Raw genomic sequence first — 18,816 nt, forward strand, 5'->3', positions numbered from 1 at the left:
AGGCCCCCGCACCCCGTCTGTCCCTCTGCAGGTAGTGGCCAGGTTGGCCACAAGGATGATTTCTGTGGCCCATGGGCCACCATGAGAGCGAGTTTGTTGTGCCTCAGATACACTGAAACCACTCTCTCCCTTGGGGCTTCATTTTGGGAGACCTTTCTCCGAGGCCTTGCAGCTATGAGTTGAGCAAGTCCGGTGCTCCTTTTATAGTTTGCGTTGGTTATCTGTTATTTGCATTCTCACATATTTTTCCCTGTGGGTTTTGATTACACTTTGCAGCATTTTCTGCTCCACATATAATGTTTGGACTACTTTTGTGTGTCTCTTCTGGTTTGGAAGAGTTGGAGAAGACAGTTTGGAAGTGCCAGGCTCTGCCTGTATGTGTTTTTTTCCTTCTGAAATAAAAAGTGCTCTTAAGTGTCTCCCTTCTCAACATTTTACTCAGAAGGTCCTTCTGAGCATTGGTTAGAGGTGAACTATCTTACCAAATAAGACATTCCAATAAAGTTTTCAATTCAGTTATAGCTCTGTGTGTGCGTGTTTTCTTTTCCTCCCCTCCTCAAAAAAGTCTGCATCTTTGGTTGGGTACCATTCAGGGCGGTAGGCAGAAAGGCACTCTGCACCTGATCAGAGACTCTGCTCAATTTATCACCACATTACAGGTTCAGGGCTGAGTCCTGCCATGAGAGCATGATATGGGTGGTCAACACCTTGGGTGCAAGAAGTTTCCAGCAGCAGGGCCACATCCCTGTCTCTGCACATTTCTCTCCCTCTCTGAAGGACATCTTTTTGCAGCAGTTGGTAGGCAGGCTATTTACAGACCTCCCATGGCTGAAGCTGTTCGAATAGTGTCCTCCCAAGTCAGCCTGGGAATAGCAGCAGTTTGGGGGAGTTTGCAATTCTTATGCATGGACAGTTGGCCGGCTCTGTACGGAAAGGCAGGGGCACACACGCATGCACACGCATGCACACACACACCACCCTCCCCATAATCCTCAGCTAAAGACTCATTAGTCTCCTGCACTAATTGGCTTCAGTGGGCAAAAGCTGGCCTTCTGCAACGGCATTTGTCTGGGCACCAGAATTAAAATACGAGCCACCATTTTTCCTTTTTTCCTTTTTTTTCAAATAATCTTTATTAGTTTTTCAATTAGATACTCCACATACACATATTATATTACATTTTACATTTATACTTGCTCTTCAGAGCCCAGGTTTAGAAACAGCAGCAATTACCAACAGTAGAAGAATGGCGACAGAAGGTAATGGAATATGCAGAAATAGCCAAACTAACAGGGGAAATTCGACAACAGGGCGAGGAAACATTTCAAAAAGAATGGGGAAAATTTATGTTGTGTACAGGAAAGATAAGATGAAATAGTAAAACCAGTAGAATTGGAAACAGACCTCATAACAGGAAAGATTAAGAACAGTGATGGATAATGAAAATAAGAAGAAGGGAAATGTATAAGGAAACTACTGTATTTTTCGCACCATAACACTCACTTTTTTCCTCCTAGAAAGTAAGGGGAAATGTCTGTGCGTGTTATGGAGCGAATGCCTATGGATGGCGGGGGGATCTGCTGCAGTCGTGAGCAGAGGATCCATGGTTCCCCTTCCTTCCCTCCTCCGTGGCTCGCTTTGAAACAGCAAAACGGGAGAAGAGCCGCTGAGTGAGGAGGAAAGAGAGACAGAGAGCCTGCTTGCTTTAAAGGAGCAAAGCGGGAGAGGAGAGGAGAGGAGCCGCTTACACGAGTGTAAGCGGCTCCTGTCCGGTTGGCTCCTTTAAAGCAAGCAGGCTCTCTGTCCCTCTCTCCTCCCCACTCGCTAAATAGCAGCAAAGACTTTTCAAGCAGGCTCTCTGTCTCTCTCTCCTCCCCACTCGCTAAATAGCAGCAAAGATTTTTCAAGCAGGCTATCTGTCTCTCTCTCCTCCCCTTCTGTACCTGCACTCCATCAGGTGGAAGCATATACAGTTCCTCCCCCAAAACCCCGTACAAAAAAGCTGTGTTCACATCGTGATGAGAAACATGCAGTTTCTCTTCTGCAGAAATCTTGAGCATTAGCCTAATGCTCTCATACTTGACGGTGGGTGAGTAGGTCTCGTGGTAATCCTGTCCTGGTACCTGAGAAAAACCTCTGGCGACCAATCTGGCTTTGTGTCTGACAACCTTGCCAGTCTGGTCTGTCTTGGCCTTTTGCTGCCAACCAGGCTCATTCCTGGGACTACTGGCACTAGGTTTGGTTCCTATCCAAGGAATCAACTTCAGCCTTCATGGCATTAAGCCATGGTTCAGCATCTTTAGAGGTTAACACCTGAACCTCTTTGAAGCTTGCAGCTTCCCACACCTTCTCTGAGCTACCAAGAACTGCAGTTGCTGTCTTAGCAAACTCATCAGCAAATCTGTTTGGAGGTTTGCCTTTTGTGTCATCCCGCCACTCCTTGGTATGTGGAGTGCCTCAGGGTGCGATACTCTCCCCGATGCTTTTTAACATCTTTATGCGCCCCCTTGCCCAGCTTGTCCGGAGTTTTGGGCTGGGCTGCCATCAGTATGCTGATGACACCCAACTCTATCTGTTGATGGATGGCCATCCTGACTCGGCCCCAGACACACTGATCAGATGCTTGGAAGCTGTGGCTGGATGGTTACGTGGGAGCCGGTTGAAGCTAAATCCTTCGAAGACAGAGGTCCTCTGGCTGGGACGGGATGATATGGGATTGAGGGAACAACTCCCATCTCTTGCGGGGGTGCAATTAGTGCCAGCACCGTCCGTTAAGAGTTTGGGTGTAATCTTCGATACCTCCCTTTCCATGGAGGTGCAGATTGCAGCTATAACAAAGGCGGCATTTTTTCATCTCCGCCAAGCTAAGCAGTTGGCTCCTTACCTCTCTCGCCCTGACCTAGCCACAGTGATCCACGCGGCGGTCACCTCCAGACTGGATTATTGTAACTCGCTCTACGTGGGGCTGCCCTTGAGACTGACCCAGAAACTCCAGTTCCATTTCTTAAGATGAAAAATTGGATCTACGTTTTGGACATACTTCAAGCAAAGAAGGGGTAATTAATCTGCCAATTAAGCCAGCCACTGAGGTGCCAAGAGTGACAGAGAGGAAGAAAGATAACATCTAAGAATAACATCTAAGTCGGTATGTTGGAACGGAATAGAAAGGAGGGGGGATAAAACTTTTCCTTTTTCTACTACGATAATACCTAACAAACCCCCCCCCCCCCGAAGAACCGTTACATTATTTACAACAAGTGAGAAGGGAAAATATAAACTGTGTGGAAATAATAATACTATATAACTAAAGCTTTTGTTTTTTGAAACGTTTGGAAGAAGATAAAAGACTCTCCAAATATTGATATTAGGATCTTGTTAGCCGCTGGAGAGACACCCAAAAACTTTGGACGGATTCTGAGAAGGGTCATGTGACGCATTCTTTAATTGGGATCTGCCATTACGGGATAAGAACGAGTTGCAGAGATAAATAGTCTTGAGGGAGGGGAGCTCTTAATTTGTTATTATATCTGTACTTTAAGTCCGATATGGCAAATCTCCCCTAGAAAGACTAATGTTTGATGCAACCTGTCTGAGAAAATTAATGTGCAAACGCCCAGATTTTATTTCATCGGAACTGAGTGAAGATGGCGTCTGCCACCAGAGAAGGACTTTAGATTGATTCGGCATAAACACCAGCATGTGAGGACATTCTGCAAACAACAGACTTAGCAGCTGCAAAAAAAAGGAGAGTCATACAAATTTCACACAGAAGCACATTATTGTTTATTTCAACTCGCCTGTGGAAACAACTCAGAGGCCATAAAAAGAAGGAAGAATAACAACAGGAAGATTTAAAGAAGGAAATATTGGAAACTCAAGGCAGTAGAAACATAAGATGATTAGAGCCCCACTGAACTTGATGCATGGGAAGCCCCAACAAAAATTTATAATTTGGCAGAATATTTGGACTATATGATATGTATTTGTATAATTTGGAGTACTTAATGTGGTTTGATTGGATTGGAGTGATCCTTAGCATGAATCTCACTTACATATTCTATTGAAAAATATTGGGTATGTACCTTTTATTCTGTGTTGGGTTGGAAATAACTGGCAGACGAGCCGAAGGTGTGCATGTGGGAGGCGTCTCAGCTTGAGGCTAAGAGCCTGTCCCTTTTATTGTATATTTGGGTCTATTGCACCATATATGCTCGGTGCTGATTGGATACACGTGGGCTACGTTTAAGCGTCGCACATATTACATACATAGTGTGTAGGGTTACATACATACATAACCATCAATAGATAGAGAGAGAGCACAGGAACATGACAATCTCTGATAGATAGGGATGCCTTACGCAAGGATTATAAGAGTGCACTTAACATTCTTCTAGTCTGTGGTAATAAACAAGGGAAGTTTATAGTTAGATTACAGGGTCATGACATCAGCTTAGAGAGGGTACTTTCCGTACCATGTTACCACACTGTAGGCACAAGGTGAGAGCTTTCGTTTACGCAGCGCCTCTGAGATATGCAGCAAGAGAACAGACAGACACACACAAAAGACAGGACGAATCCCTCTAGGCATACGCAGGGATCCAGAAAACCCACTCTACATCTCCCCCTTTCTTTTATTGTATACAAGGTTTTTATTTCACTAGTGGAGGTAAGATAAGAAAAACAAAAATATTTCGGGATACGTGGTGTGCCAACGCATGCTCAAAATAAGTTTGCTCCTATTTACCCCCAAGAGCTACTGTTGGTGTTGCCACTTAGTAAAGTGGGCGGCGATGAGTTTTTGCGGAGGTTGAGGGGGGGAGAAGAGTTGAGACCAGAGACGTATGAGACTAGGAATGCATTGAATGAAGCAGCATAACAAAATTAGAATGCATATTATAGCAATAGCGTATTGAAAGAGTTTGCGGAGCCAGTCCAGGTTTGGCAGCCAGCCAGTAAGCCACTGGTTGAATGAATCCCAGAGGCTGGAGAATCCAACGTCCTGTTTAATGTGGTGAGTAAGGTTTTGCAGGTGAGAGATTTGCTGTCTAACGGCCTTAGAATTGTCAGAAATATTGAAACAGCACATCGCATCCACTTGTTCACAGCCATAATGATGAAGCATCAGGAGATAGTCAATAGCAGCACGATTTTGCAAAAGTCCGTGTTGTATCTCGCTCTGTTCTGTATTTAGCAGGTGGAGTGCGTTAGATGTAAAATTAATAGCTTTTGCTGCAGAACAGGCCAGGGCATTAATATTCCTGCTATTCGATACCGCCAATGAGGGCACTCCTAGGAGAGAGATAGCTAAAGAGACATATTCTGCTTTGCTGAAAAGAGAAACAGAATCATCACAATCATTAGTCAATTCAACAGAGCGGCGATATCTAGGGCGGGATAGATGTTGTTTCTTTGGTAATATGATGGACAACCGACTCAAGCAGCAGGGAGTTCCATGGGTAATGTTTGCTGGAATGTAATTGAATGTGTAACCTGGGCAGGACCAGAACCATCCTGCAGGCAACTCTGTGTATTTATATACATAGGAAATATTTACATAAGAAGAGCAGTTAAAGTTATCCTTGCTCATTCTTACACAGTTGTTCTTAGTGCAGTTCACCATATGAGCGCATGTCATATTATATGACGCCACGTACGGGGTTAATAGGTCCACAGCCATGGTGGGGCGCTTGCGCACTTGGTTACCCCAATTATGATAACCTGAGTAGCCAAGAGTACGCAGGGAGTCGTTTTGAGGTAGGGTTGTGTAAAACCAGGTATCATTTTGTATATCAGATGGGTCATGGCACACAGGGATAAGGCAAGAGCCAAGAATTTCACCCACAGATACCTACTGTGATAAACAAAAGGAAGAAACATTGAGTGTTTTTGCAAAGGATTCCCATACATTTGTTGTTGTTGTTCCACCGCCAATGGGGGCGGTGGCCGAGAGGGGGAAAAAAGAGATGCAGAAAATGAGAACAATCATGGAATTCATATTAAGGCAGGAGATAAGACAGAGAAGCACGTTATCGGGGGTTGATTCTAGCTGTTTGTCCTTCATAAGTTGTTCAGCTTGAGAGGAGAGTGATTTTATTTGGCCCCACGTCACTGGTCCATTACGATTTCCGCGCTTGCGTTTCCTGGGGGGGCTTCGCGGCACATCCTGGGAGATCTGGAGTTGTTGGGTGAATTGCGGAATCGGACTCTCCAGGGTTTGATGCCAAGCCATGGTACAGGCGGATGCAGCGCAATGGCACCCAGCGAGGGCCTTGTGGGCTTTGCACAGCCGCGTAGCCCTTACCCCAGGTGATCAATTTAACTGGTTCGCTCCAGTCGTTGGATGGTAATTTCTTATAGCGGACCAGGGGGGCTGGAAGGATCTCCTTTTGCTGAAAATGCTTTTGCAGTCGCGTACACGATTGATGGTCCTGTATGGAAATATTCAAATGATTTAGCGTAAATAGAACACTAGCTAGCCAGCCTTCCTTCTCAGAAAGGGAGGCGGGGACTCCGGCCTTTTTTTCCTGCCGAATTAAGGCAGTTTTCAAGGTGCGATTGGCACGTTCAACAATTGCTTGGCCTTGAGAATTGTAGGGGATGCCGAATAAATGGCGGATATTCCAAGTTTCACAAAACTGAAAATTATCCTCCAATGCTTGCAGACTCATTGCCTTCCACATAGCCACAAAATTGGGAGAGTTGGAAGGGACCCTGGGGTCACCTAGTCCAAGGATTTGTACTACCAGAGAGACACACACATACTTACGTGCACAGACACAACTGGGGAAGGAAACACAAGCTATGCTCCTATCATGCAAGCACACACATGTATACTAAGGAAGAGGAAAATAAAAGTACCCAACTTTATACAGAACCCTTTTAGTAGATCTTAAGATGGTTTGAGTGAGAGTTTACTTCCTTAGACTAAAGAGTGAAAGTTCCTAGAGAAATGATCTTTAAAGAAAGATATAAGTGAACAGTTTTCCTAAGATAAAATAGGGAGAGAATCTTTTATAAAGAATAGGGTTAATTCAAGAGTTGATATAACCACTCACAAATAATAAAACAGCCATAGATTTGATTTAAAAGGAATACAAAAGTGAACATTTTTTCCTGAACTTGAATAGGAATACTAAGCCTATTTTAGGAAAGTGAGATGTGGGGTACCTTTAGTAAAGATTGCCCCCCCCCCTTGCAGTTTCCTTGTTAAAGGAAGCTTACTTGGGAGTAAATTTACCTGGCACAAAAGTAAAGGGGGGGGGGGACAGAAGGAGACTGAAACGAGGGGGTGGGGGCATTTTCCAAGAAAAGAGGCCAGGAAATTCTGGCTGATCTTACAGAGTCTGATATCAGGAGCCTTACAATAACCCTTCTGTCCAACCGAATCGAAGTTAAAACTGGACTCAGATAGACAATTGCTGGCCATGGAAGCATCTATCTTTAATACCATTTTTCCTAGAAGGAACGCCATATTTTCATAGTCATATAGTCTGCGGGTTTATTTCTTTTGAATGAGTTGCACCCACTTTAAGAATTTAATAGTGCTAGCTTTTACTTTTATACTGCAGTCAGGGTTTTATCCCCACTTTTTCAGGAAACAGAATAAATAACCCACAGTAGACTCAATCTGGACAACTCCAAGGATTAGTACTGTGACACACCACCGTTCGTCTGGCCTGATTTACTAGGCTGGTACAGCTGCTGGCCTTCCTGGCTACTAAGCTAACAGTGCGGTCAGCGATCTCAACCCCCCACTTAGTGGTTATTAAATCAGCCAGGGAGCCCACAGCAACCTCCTGTCTCTTACAATCTAAAATCAGAGTTCCCTACTGGACGCTTGCACAGTGCAGGGCCAGATCGGGACTCAGAAATGAAAGCAAGGAAAGGAATCAGGTGCCCTTGCGTTCTCTGGCTCACAGGTCATCTCTAACAAAGATAGCCATGGCAGAGGTGCGGCTGCGCCTGGGAGTTATAGTTTGGTTCAGAAGTAAGTTCACAACCTTTTCTGGACACCCTGCGAGAGACTAGGTTGGCAAATAGAATTAAAGGGGAAGAGACTCACAAGACCCTCCTCTGGGCAACTCCGATGGATTTGGGTCTTGTGGTGAAAATTAGGTGATGGAATAAGGGGGGGAGAAAGTTTAGATTTGAAGGGAAAAGGAAGAGTTAAAGAATTTTGGTTGCTGTGGTTTAGAGAACCCAACCCACTACCCGTGTTTCCTACTTATGCACACTTCTGCATGCGCTGTTCTTGGTGATCCCGGGATCTCTTGACTGGTTGTTTAAGGCCAGCCTGATTGAGCTTTGCTTCCTCTGCTTGACCCCGCTGGACCTCCAGTTATTTCCAGACCCTGGGATCGTTGGAGGACTGGTTATGCCTCCTGGCAAACTGGCTGGTGCGCGCTGGATCACCAGTCCTTCCTCGCTCCCAGAATCCAGGTAACCAAACGTCCCTTCGAGCATCGCCATCTGTTGTAAACAAAATCTGCCCTTTTCCCTTATGGGGTATCCAAGAGCCCGTATAGAGTCCTTACATAGGTTCCCTATTGGTAGGAGAAAATAACAGAGGCCAACCAGAGAATATTGAGAGGCAAAGCACCTAGTAAGCCTGATCTCTATTGATCTGTTGCAACAGGGTCCTCACTCACCACATCACAGGAGGGAGGAGGAACCCAGAACAATGGCGTGCAAGGCCTTATATAGACTTTTGAAATTGCCACCCTGTAGATCAAGACCACCCCCAGGAACATCATACATACATCACAGAAGGGGTGTAACCTAAGACCACCCCCCAGATACTGTTAAGATATAGTTCTGTTGCACCTTAAGATGGAACAGGCTGTTGTGTGTCACATGCCTGTTTACTTCCACCTTCTGCTGGGAACATCTGTTTTGTATATAGCTTTTGTTACTGCTGTTTTCACTGAAGACGAAGGGATGCAGTCATATTTTTCTTTTATTCCTGACTACGCTGAATAAAGCTGTAAATATGCTTGTACATCTCTTTCTGTCTGCATCTTCCATTGTGCATGATTCAAAACACTCTGCTGACAGGGTGTGCACAGGTCTTGGAACGTATCTGAGGCTCGTGTCACTAATTGACTGATGCTGTTCCACGAGAGACTGGTGATCGTCCGGAGCCAGCTGGGGGCCTGCCTGAAGCCCCCGTCTCCCTGGCAGTATCCCAACAACAGGGTTTCAGGCCCAGATTCACGGCACTTACAGGAGAGTAAGACTGCTGAAGACTGCGAGATCCTGGCAGCAACAGAGGTATGTGGAAAAGCGAGGCTTTTCTGTGCCGCGGCAGAGTCTTTGAAGTCCGAGCCAAGTAATTAGGCCAGAGTGAGAGGCAGGTCTCTTGATTTACGACTTGCCAGAGACAAGGAGCCTTTGAAGGGAATAAGGCTCATGGCGGAAGTAAAGAGCTGAAATGGAGCTTTTAAAAGCCTCAGATGGGGTTCTGTGCCCAAAGCTTAATGGCCACAATTATCAGACCTGGGCCAGATGAGAAGGCTTGGTGTGTGGCACATGGTTTACGAGGACCCCCCAGCGTCTCTGACGGATGCATGGGTGGCACAGTATTCAAAAGCCATGGGAGTAATTTTGCTCTCAGTCAACCCTGAAGAGTTAATCACCCTGGCTGGCAAGGCCAGCTCGCGTGAGATGTGGGAAGGGCTTCAGGCCTGTCACCTCTCTTCTACAAGCCTCAGATGGGGTTCCGTGTCCAAAGCTTAATGGCCACAAGGTATTGCGAGGGTCAGGTGAGAAAGCTTGGTGTGTGGCACACTGTTTCTGAGGATCCCCCAGCTCCTATAACAGATGCATGGGTTGCAGCAGATTCGAAAGGCATGGGAATAATTCTGCTCTCGGTAGCTCCAGAAGAGTTGATTACCCTGGCTGGGAAAACCAGGTCGCGTGAGATGTGGCAGGGGCTGGAGGCCTCTCATCTCCGACAGGAAGCTGGGTCTGTGTTGCTTTACTTCAGAAAGCTGCACAAGTGTAGCCTTTTTAGACTTTACCGATTGGTAGGGTGAGCGTTGCTCCCAGAACAGGGAGGAAGGAGTTAAATGACACCGAGGTTTGGTTCAGAGAAAGAGTTTATTCTGCTCTCCGGATAGCAGAAAGTTCTGCGTGAATCGGTTCACAGCAAGCACAAAAGCAAGAGAAATTGCATACAGTATATATATCCTCCAGTCACCCTCTCCCCCCTTCCCCAGGAATCCAGACACGTCAGCTTATACACGTAAGTTGACATCCATGACCATAAACATAGAATCATAGAATCATAGAGTTGGAAGACACCACAAGGGCCATCGAGTCCAACCCCCTGCCAAGCAGGAAACACCATCAGAGCACTCCAGACATATGGTTGTCAAGCCTCTGCTTAAAGACCTCCAAAGAAGGAGACTCCACCACACTCCTTGGCAGCAAATTCCACTGTCGAACAGCTCTTACTGTCAGGAAGTTCTTCCTAATGTTTAAGTGGAATCTTCTTTCTTGTAGTTTGGATCCATTGCTCCGTGTCCGCTTCTCTGGAGCAGCAGAAAACAACCTTTCTCCCTCCTTTATGTGACATCCTTTTATATATTTGAACATGGCTATCATATCACCCCTTAACCTCCTCTTCTCCAGGCTAAACATGCCCAGCTCCCTTAGCCGTTCCTCATAAGGCATCGTTTCCAGGCCTTTGACCATTTTGGTTTCCCTCCTCTGGACACGTTCCAGTTTGTCACTGTCCTTCTTGAACTGTGGTGCCCAGAACTGGACACAGTGCTCCAGGTGAGGTCTGACCAGAGCAGAATACAGTGGCACTATTACTTCCCTTGATCTAGATGCTATACTCCTATTGATGCAGCCCAAAATTGCATTGGCTTTTTTAGCTGCCGCGTCACACTGTTGGCTCATGTCAAGTTTGTGGTCAACCAAGACTCCTAGATCCTTTTCACATGTACTGCTCTCAAGCGAGGTGTCACCCATCTTGTATTTGTGCCTCTCATTTTTTTTTGCCCAAGTGCAATACTTTACATTTCTCCCTGTTAAAGTTCATCTTGTTTGTTTTGGCCCAGTTCTCTAATCTGTCAAGGTCGTTTTGAAGTGTGATCCTGTCCTCTGGGGTGTTAGCCACCCCTCCCAGTTTGGTGTCATCTGCAAATTTGATCAGGGTGCCCTTGAGTCCATCCTCCAAGTCGTTGATAAAGATGTTGAATAAGACCGGGCCCAAGACAGAACCCTGTGGCACCCCACTAGTCACTCTTCTCCAGGATGAAGAGGAACCATTGATGATCACCCTTTGGGTCCGGTCAGTCAGCCAGTTACAAATCCACTGAGTGGTAGCATAGTCAAGACCGCATTTTACCAGCTTCTTTACAAGAATATCATGGGGCACCTTGTCAAATGCCTTGCTGAAATCAAGGTAGGCTACATCCACTGCGTTCCCTTCATCTACCAGGCTTGTAATTCTGTCATAAAACGAGATCAGGTTAGTCTGACATGACTTATTTTTCAGAAATCCATGCTGACTATTGGTGATCACAGCATTCCTTTCTAGGTGCTCACAGACTGTTTGCTTAATGATCTGCTCCAGAATCTTCCCTGGTATTGATGTCAGACTGACTGGGCGGTAATTATTTGGGTCCTCTCTTTTCCCCTTTTTGAAAATAGGGACAACATTTGCCCTCCTCCAGTCTGCCGGGACTCCGCCTGTTCTCCAGGAATTCTCAAAGATGACTGCCAGTGGTTCTGAGATCACATCTGCCAGTTCTTTTAATACTCTTGGATGCAGTTCATCTGGCCCTGGAGACTTGAATACATCTAAACTAGCCAAGTATTCTTGTACTATCTCCTTAGTTATTCTGGGCTGTGTTTCCTCTGCTGAATCATTTCCTCCAAATTCTTCAGGTCGGGCGTTGTTTTCTTTATCGGAGAAGACTGAGGCAAAGAAGGCATTGAGGAGTTCAGCCCTTTCTGTGTCCCCTGTTTGCATTTCTCCATCTTCTCCTCTGAGTGACCCCACTGTTTCTTTGTTCTTCCTTTTGCTACGAACATACCCATAAAAGCCTTTTTTGTTGCTTTTAACCTTTCTAGCAAGCCTGAGTTCATTCTGTGCCTTAGCTTTTCTGACTTTGTGTCTACATGTGCTGGCTATTTGTTTGAATTCCTCTTTGGTGGTTTCCCCCCTTTTCCATTTTTTGTACACATCCTTTTTTAATCTTAACTCAGTTAGAAGTTCTTTAGATAGCCACCCTGGCTTCTTTAGGCACCTTCCATGTTTCCGTCTCATTGGTATTGCCTGAAGTTGTGCTTTTACTATCTCCCTCTTAACAAACTCCCAGCCATCATGAACTCCCTTTCCTTTTAATATTACTGTCCTTGGGATCTCACGCAGCACTTCCCTAAGTTTTATGAAGTCGGCTTTCTTAAAGTCAAGAAATTGAGTCCTAGTATGCTTGGCTGCTCCTTTCCGCTGTATAGTAAACTTCAGGAGAGCATGATCACTTGCGCCTAATGATCCTTCCACTTCTACCCCACTAACCAGGTCATCAGCATTGGTTAGGACCAGATCTAAAATGGCTGTTCCTCTTGTTGCTTCTCCCACTTTCTGGACAATGAAGTTGTCTGCAAGGCCAGTGAGGAATCTGTTTGACCTTATGCTCTTGGCTGAGTTTGACATCCAACAAATATCCGGGTAATTGAAGTCCCCCATTACTACTATCTCCCTTCCTTTTGCATGCTTGGCCATCTGTTCCAGGAAGGCATCATCTATGTCCTCCGTTTGGCTTGGGGATCTATAGTAAACTCCCACAATGAGGTCACTGTTATTCTTCTCTCCCTTAATTTTGACCCAAATGCTCTCACTTTGGCTTTGAGGTTCTAAATCTTGGATCTCTTCACAGGTATACACATCCCTGACATATAATGCCACTCCTCCTCCTTTCTTGTCTGGTCTGTTTCTCTGAAATAGATTGTATCCCTCCATTATTACATTCCAATCGTGGGACTTATCCCACCAGGTTTCAGTGATGCCTATTATGTCATATTTAGTTTGCTGTACCAAGAGTTCAAGCTCATCTTGTTTATTTCCCATGCTTTGTGCATTAGTGTACAGACATTGAAGTCCATTAATCATTCCCCCGTGTCTCTTATTTAAGGATTTTTTCCTCCCACCACCAGGTCTGCGTGCTGTTTGCTCCATTTGGTCTATGACATTTGGATGATCATCTTCATCAATTGATAGACTCCTACCTTCAGGAGCACTGTCTCCCTCTCCCACATTAGTCAGTTTAAAGCCCTCCTGATGAGGTTTCTGAGATTTTTGGCAAAAACATTCCTCCCAACCGTTGTGAGGTGCAGCCCATCACTTGCCAGAAGTCCATCTTCCAGAAACTGCAGTCCATGATCGAAGAATCCAAACCGTTCCTGTTTACACCATTTGCGAAGCCAGCTGTTCACTTCCACTATTTCCCCCTCTCTCCCTGGGCCACGTCGTTCAACTGGGAGGACAGATGAGATGACAATTTGTGCATTTAGTTGCTTCAATTTCCTGCCCAGAGCCTCGTAGTCTCTTTTGATCTTCTGGAGGCTATTGCAAGCAGTGTCATTGGTTCCCACATGAACTAAGAGGAAGGGGTATTTGTCAGTGGGTTTTATGATTCCTTGCACTCGTTCAGTTACATCTTGGATCTTAGCCCCGGGGAGACAGCACACTTCCCGAGACATCTTGTCAGGCCCACAGATCACTGCTTCTGTTCCTCTCAGTAGGGAATCCCCTATCACCACTACACGCCTCCTCTTAGGTTTGGTCGGGGTTCTTCCATGAGCTGTCCGTTCCAAGGTCGCCTGCACATTCCCTGAGGACTGACTTTGCTGCTCGTCTTCATATACCTGATCGACTGCAATGAGGGAGAGATCCTCAAATGGAGTCTGCTCTTCGTCTTCCATGCTAGGGGTGAGGACCTGAAAGCGATTGTGTATTTCTAAACAATCAGAGCGAACCCTGGGCCTCCTATTTCTTTGAGTCACGTTTCTCCATATATCTGGCTCCTGTGTTGGTGAACTAGCCTCCTTCTCAGGGGAGTCCCCTGTCTCCTCCTTGGTGGAGACGGTGTGCTCTGTTGCTTCCAAGAAGAGCTCCAGCTCTCTAATTCTTTGGAGCGTAGCTACACGTTCCTCCAGTTGCTGGACTTTGTCTTTTAGGAGGGCAATCAACATGCAATTGCTGCAGGTAACGCTGCCTGCAACCTTTGGCAAGATGGCAAACATTGCGCAGGAACCGCGGGCGACTGCAGCTGTTTCCTCCCCCTCCATCTTGAGAACGTGTTGTTGGGGGTGGCTACAGCGGTCCTCCATCATAAAAAGCGTGAAGACAGGACAAATATCCCCCCCCCAAAAAAAACCTAGGTCTCCCCCAACAAACGTTTGAGACTAGCTCCCCTAAATCTAAAAGATGGATCAAACTAGCGGCGCGCAGCGCTGGCCTGCAAGCTCTGATAAGCTCCTCCCACAGCTAATCACCTGCCTCAACAGAAACCCTGCCCCCTCTGACCTTTGCACAGGGAGAGCAGCTAATCAGCCACAAAGAATCACACACAGGAGAAAACCCTTTTGGCTCCTTCTTCAGCCACTGCCCTGCAAACTCTGATAAGCTCCTCCCACAGCTAATCACCTGCCTCAACAGAAACCCTGCCCCCTCTGACCTTTGCACAGGGAGAGCAGCTAATCAGCCACAAAGAATCACACACAGGAGAAAACCCTTTTGGCTCCTTCTTCAGCCGCTGCCCTGCAAATTCTGATAAGCTCCTCCCACAGCTAATCACCTGCCTCAACAGAAACCCTGCCCCCTCTGACCTTTGCACAGGGAGAGCAGCTAATCAGCCACAAAGAATCACACACAGGAGAAAACCCTTTTGGCTCCTTCTTCAGCCGCTGCCCTGCAAACTCTGCAAACAGATGTTCCTGTTCCTGTACTCTTGACCATGAAAGGATGTTCCTGTTCCTGTATTCCTTATCTTGGGGTAAGAAGCTCACCAACTCTAAGAGCACTCCTGGTGTCATTCCCAAGCGCGGGGCTGTCTTGCAAGGTCTGTGCGTCAGTGTGTCAGGATATTTACAACACACAAGATAAGATAAGCCCCAGCTCTGCCATCCTGTCTCCACTTTGGAACTGACAAGGCCATTCGTTAAGCGTCACGTACTGATAAAGGAGAGAGCTTTGTTTATACAGCTGGGTTCTTGGCTCAAGTGCTCAAGTTAATGCATTTTGGCTAATGGAGAAGGAAAAATGGGGATTTTGGGGCCCATTTCAGACTGACTGCACAGTCAGATTTTAGATTTGGGAAACCCATTCCTTCACAAGAAGCGTTTGGGGCCAGAGAAAGACCTTAGAGCCCACGTTTTGCATTTGCAGCATCTCAGACAGGAATTGACTCAGAGAGGTTTTACTATGCCTGAGTCTCTGTTTGCAATCCTTATCCTGGATTCCCAAGACGATAGTAACCACTCTGTGGCAAGCCAGCTGGCAACTTTACCTGCGCAGGAGCTCACTGCTTCAAAGGATTTGGAGAACCTCCAAAATGAATATGCTAGGAGGAACACAGTGGAACCAGCTTGTGTGTTTCAGGGGGGAGCAGTGTGGGACAGCATTCCAGCCTCCAGGGGGAGCCAAGGTGTTGGCAGCTGTGAAGTGCTGGCACTGTGGAAACGAAGGCCACTTGCAGCGTCTTTGTCCAAAGGCTAAAGGGAAACAAAAGAAAAAGCCTGCAGATGCAACTCTGTGAGGTGAGTGGGGCTGAGAGACTTCAAAGAAGTGTGACTAGCCCAAGTTCACCCAGCAGCTGCATGTGGAGGAGCGGAGACGCGAACCCAGTTCCCCAGATTACGAATCTACCGCTCTTAACCACTACACCACACTGGCTCTCTCCCAACCAAGGCCAAATGATGTCTCTCTCCCAACCAAGGGGCAGAACTGCCCCTTTCGCAAAGAGATGGGCAATTGCCAGCCCTTGCCCTGATTTCATGCAACCGTTGGCTTAATTCATCCAGGGGGAAAGGAGGACAAAATGGGGGGGGGGGCAGAAAAGAGAAAGTGTGGGGATTGGTAGACAAAGTGAGAGAAAGGGTCCCGTCCATTTTTTATTCCTAGTAACTGAGACAAACTGCCTCCGACTTTGGAGGTAGAACACAGGCCAGTGTGTGTGTATGTGAGCCCCCAAACCAGCCCCCTTTTAAGGCAGCGTACAGCAAAAACTAACTTTTGACCAATATGGCCTCAATACCTAGCCAAATTTTTGTTTCCCTTAGTCCCCCCACCCCTGCCCACATCCTGAAGAAGAAGAGCTCTAGTGGATTCAGAAGCTTACCTCACTATTTTGTGACATTTTGTCTGGTCATAATGAAGGGCCTTTGGGCATTTTTCAAAATAAAAGTGGCACTGCATGCAGAAGTCTAACCTTCCTCTAACTCCTCTCAGCACATTTGGCGTTTTCTGCTCTAGAGCTGGCACTTGCAACAAAGAGAAGTTCAGTGATGTCTCAAACAAATACAATACAAATGAATTAACTGTGTGTTGTGTGAAATGACACTTCCTTTGGTCCATTTCTTTCTCTTGCATTCGGAGAGAGGAAGCCACCTCAGAGGTCTCAGTTGATGAACCTTTAGAAACACAACTGCAGGCGAAGAGTTTTTCTAGTACATCCCTCCCCCCCCCAACTTAAACAACATCCTGCTCTCAAGTCCCTGAGCTCAAAAAATTCAATGGAAGATGTCTCAAAAGCCTCAAAAGGACAGTGTCTCCAGAATGATACTACTGTTTTGTAATACTCTTCATCAGCTGGAAATAAGATACAAGGCATACAACCAATGAATGATAACAAAACTGAGCTACCTGCATACACATTGTAAAATAAAGCAGAGTATACAAAACACAATAAAAAGGAGATTCATGCTAAGGATCACTCCAATCCAATCAAACCACATTAAGTACTCCAAATTATACAAATACATATCATATAGTCCAAATATTCTGCCAAATTATAAATTTTTGTTGGGGCTTCCCATGCATCAAGTTCAGTGGGGCTCTAATCATCTTATGTTTCTACTGCCTTGAGTTTCCAATATTTCCTTCTTTAAATCTTCCTGTTGTTATTCTTCCTTCTTTTTATGGCCTCTGAGTTGTTTCCACAGGCGAGTTGAAATAAACAATAATGTGCTTCTGTGTGAAATTTGTATGACTCTCCTTTTTTTTGCAGCTGCTAAGTCTGTTGTTTGCAGAATGTCCTCACATGCTGGTGTTTATGCCGAATCAATCTAAAGTCCTTCTCTGGTGGCAGACGCCATCTTCACTCAGTTCCGATGAAATAAAATCTGGGCGTTTGCACATTAATTTTCTCAGACAGGTTGCATCAAACATTAGTCTTTCTAGGGGAGATTTGCCATATCGGACTTAAAGTACAGATATAATAACAAATTAAGAGCTCCCCTCCCTCAAGACTATTTATCTCTGCAACTCGTTCTTATCCCGTAATGGCAGATCCCAATTAAAGAATGCGTCACATGACCCTTCTCAGAATCCGTCCAAAGTTTTTGGGTGTCTCTCCAGCGGCTAACAAGATCCTAATATCAATATTTGGAGAGTCTTTTATCTTCTTCCAAACGTTTCAAAAAACAAAAGCTTTAGTTATATAGTATTATTATTTCCACACAGTTTATATTTTCCCTTCTCACTTGTTGTAAATAATGTAACGGTTCTTCGGGGGGGGGGGGGTTTGTTAGGTATTATCGTAGTAGAAAAAGGAAAAGTTTTATCCCCCCTCCTTTCTATTCCGTTCCAACATACCGACTTAGATGTTATTCTTAGATGTTATCTTTCTTCCTCTCTGTCACTCTTGGCACCTCAGTGGCTGGCTTAATTGGCAGATTAATTACCCCTTCTTTGCTTGAAGTATGTCCAAAACGTAGATCCAATTTTTCATCTTAAGAAATGGAACTGGAGTTTCTGGGTCAGTCTCAAGGGCAGCCCCACGTAGAGCGAGTTACAATAATCCAGTCTGGAGGTGACCGCCGCGTGGATCACTGTGGCTAGGTCAGGGCGAGAGAGGTAAGGAGCCAACTGCTTAGCTTGGCGGAGATGAAAAAATGCCGCCTTTGTTATAGCTGCAATCTGCACCTCCATGGAAAGGGAGGTATCGAAGATTACACCCAAACTCTTAACGGACGGTGCTGGCACTAATTGCACCCCCGCAAGAGATGGGAGTTGTTCCCTCAATCCCATATCATCCCGTCCCAGCCAGAGGACCTCTGTCTTCGAAGGATTTAGCTTCAACCGGCTCCCACGTAACCATCCAGCCACAGCTTCCAAGCATCTGATCAGTGTGTCTGGGGCCGAGTCAGGATGGCCATCCATCAACAGATAGAGTTGGGTGTCATCAGCATACTGATGGCAGCCCAGCCCAAAACTCCGGACAAGCTGGGCAAGGGGGTGCATAAAGATGTTAAAAAGCATCGGGGAGAGTATCGCACCCTGAGGCACTCCACATACCAAGGAGTGGCGGGATGACACAAAAGGCAAACCTCCAAACAGATTTGCTGATGAGTTTGCTAAGACAGCAACTGCAGTTCTTGGTAGCTCAGAGAAGGTGTGGGAAGCTGCAAGCTTCAAAGAGGTTCAGGTGTTAACCTCTAAAGATGCTGAACCATGGCTTAATGCCATGAAGGCTGAAGTTGATTCCTTGGATAGGAACCAAACCTAGTGCCAGTAGTCCCAGGAATGAGCCTGGTTGGCAGCAAAAGGCCAAGACAGACCAGACTGGCAAGGTTGTCAGA

The sequence above is a fragment of the Podarcis tiliguerta genome (genome assembly GCF_965153285.1).
Source record: "Podarcis tiliguerta genome assembly, chromosome: W".
Classification (NCBI taxonomy): domain Eukaryota; kingdom Metazoa; phylum Chordata; class Lepidosauria; order Squamata; family Lacertidae; genus Podarcis; species Podarcis tiliguerta.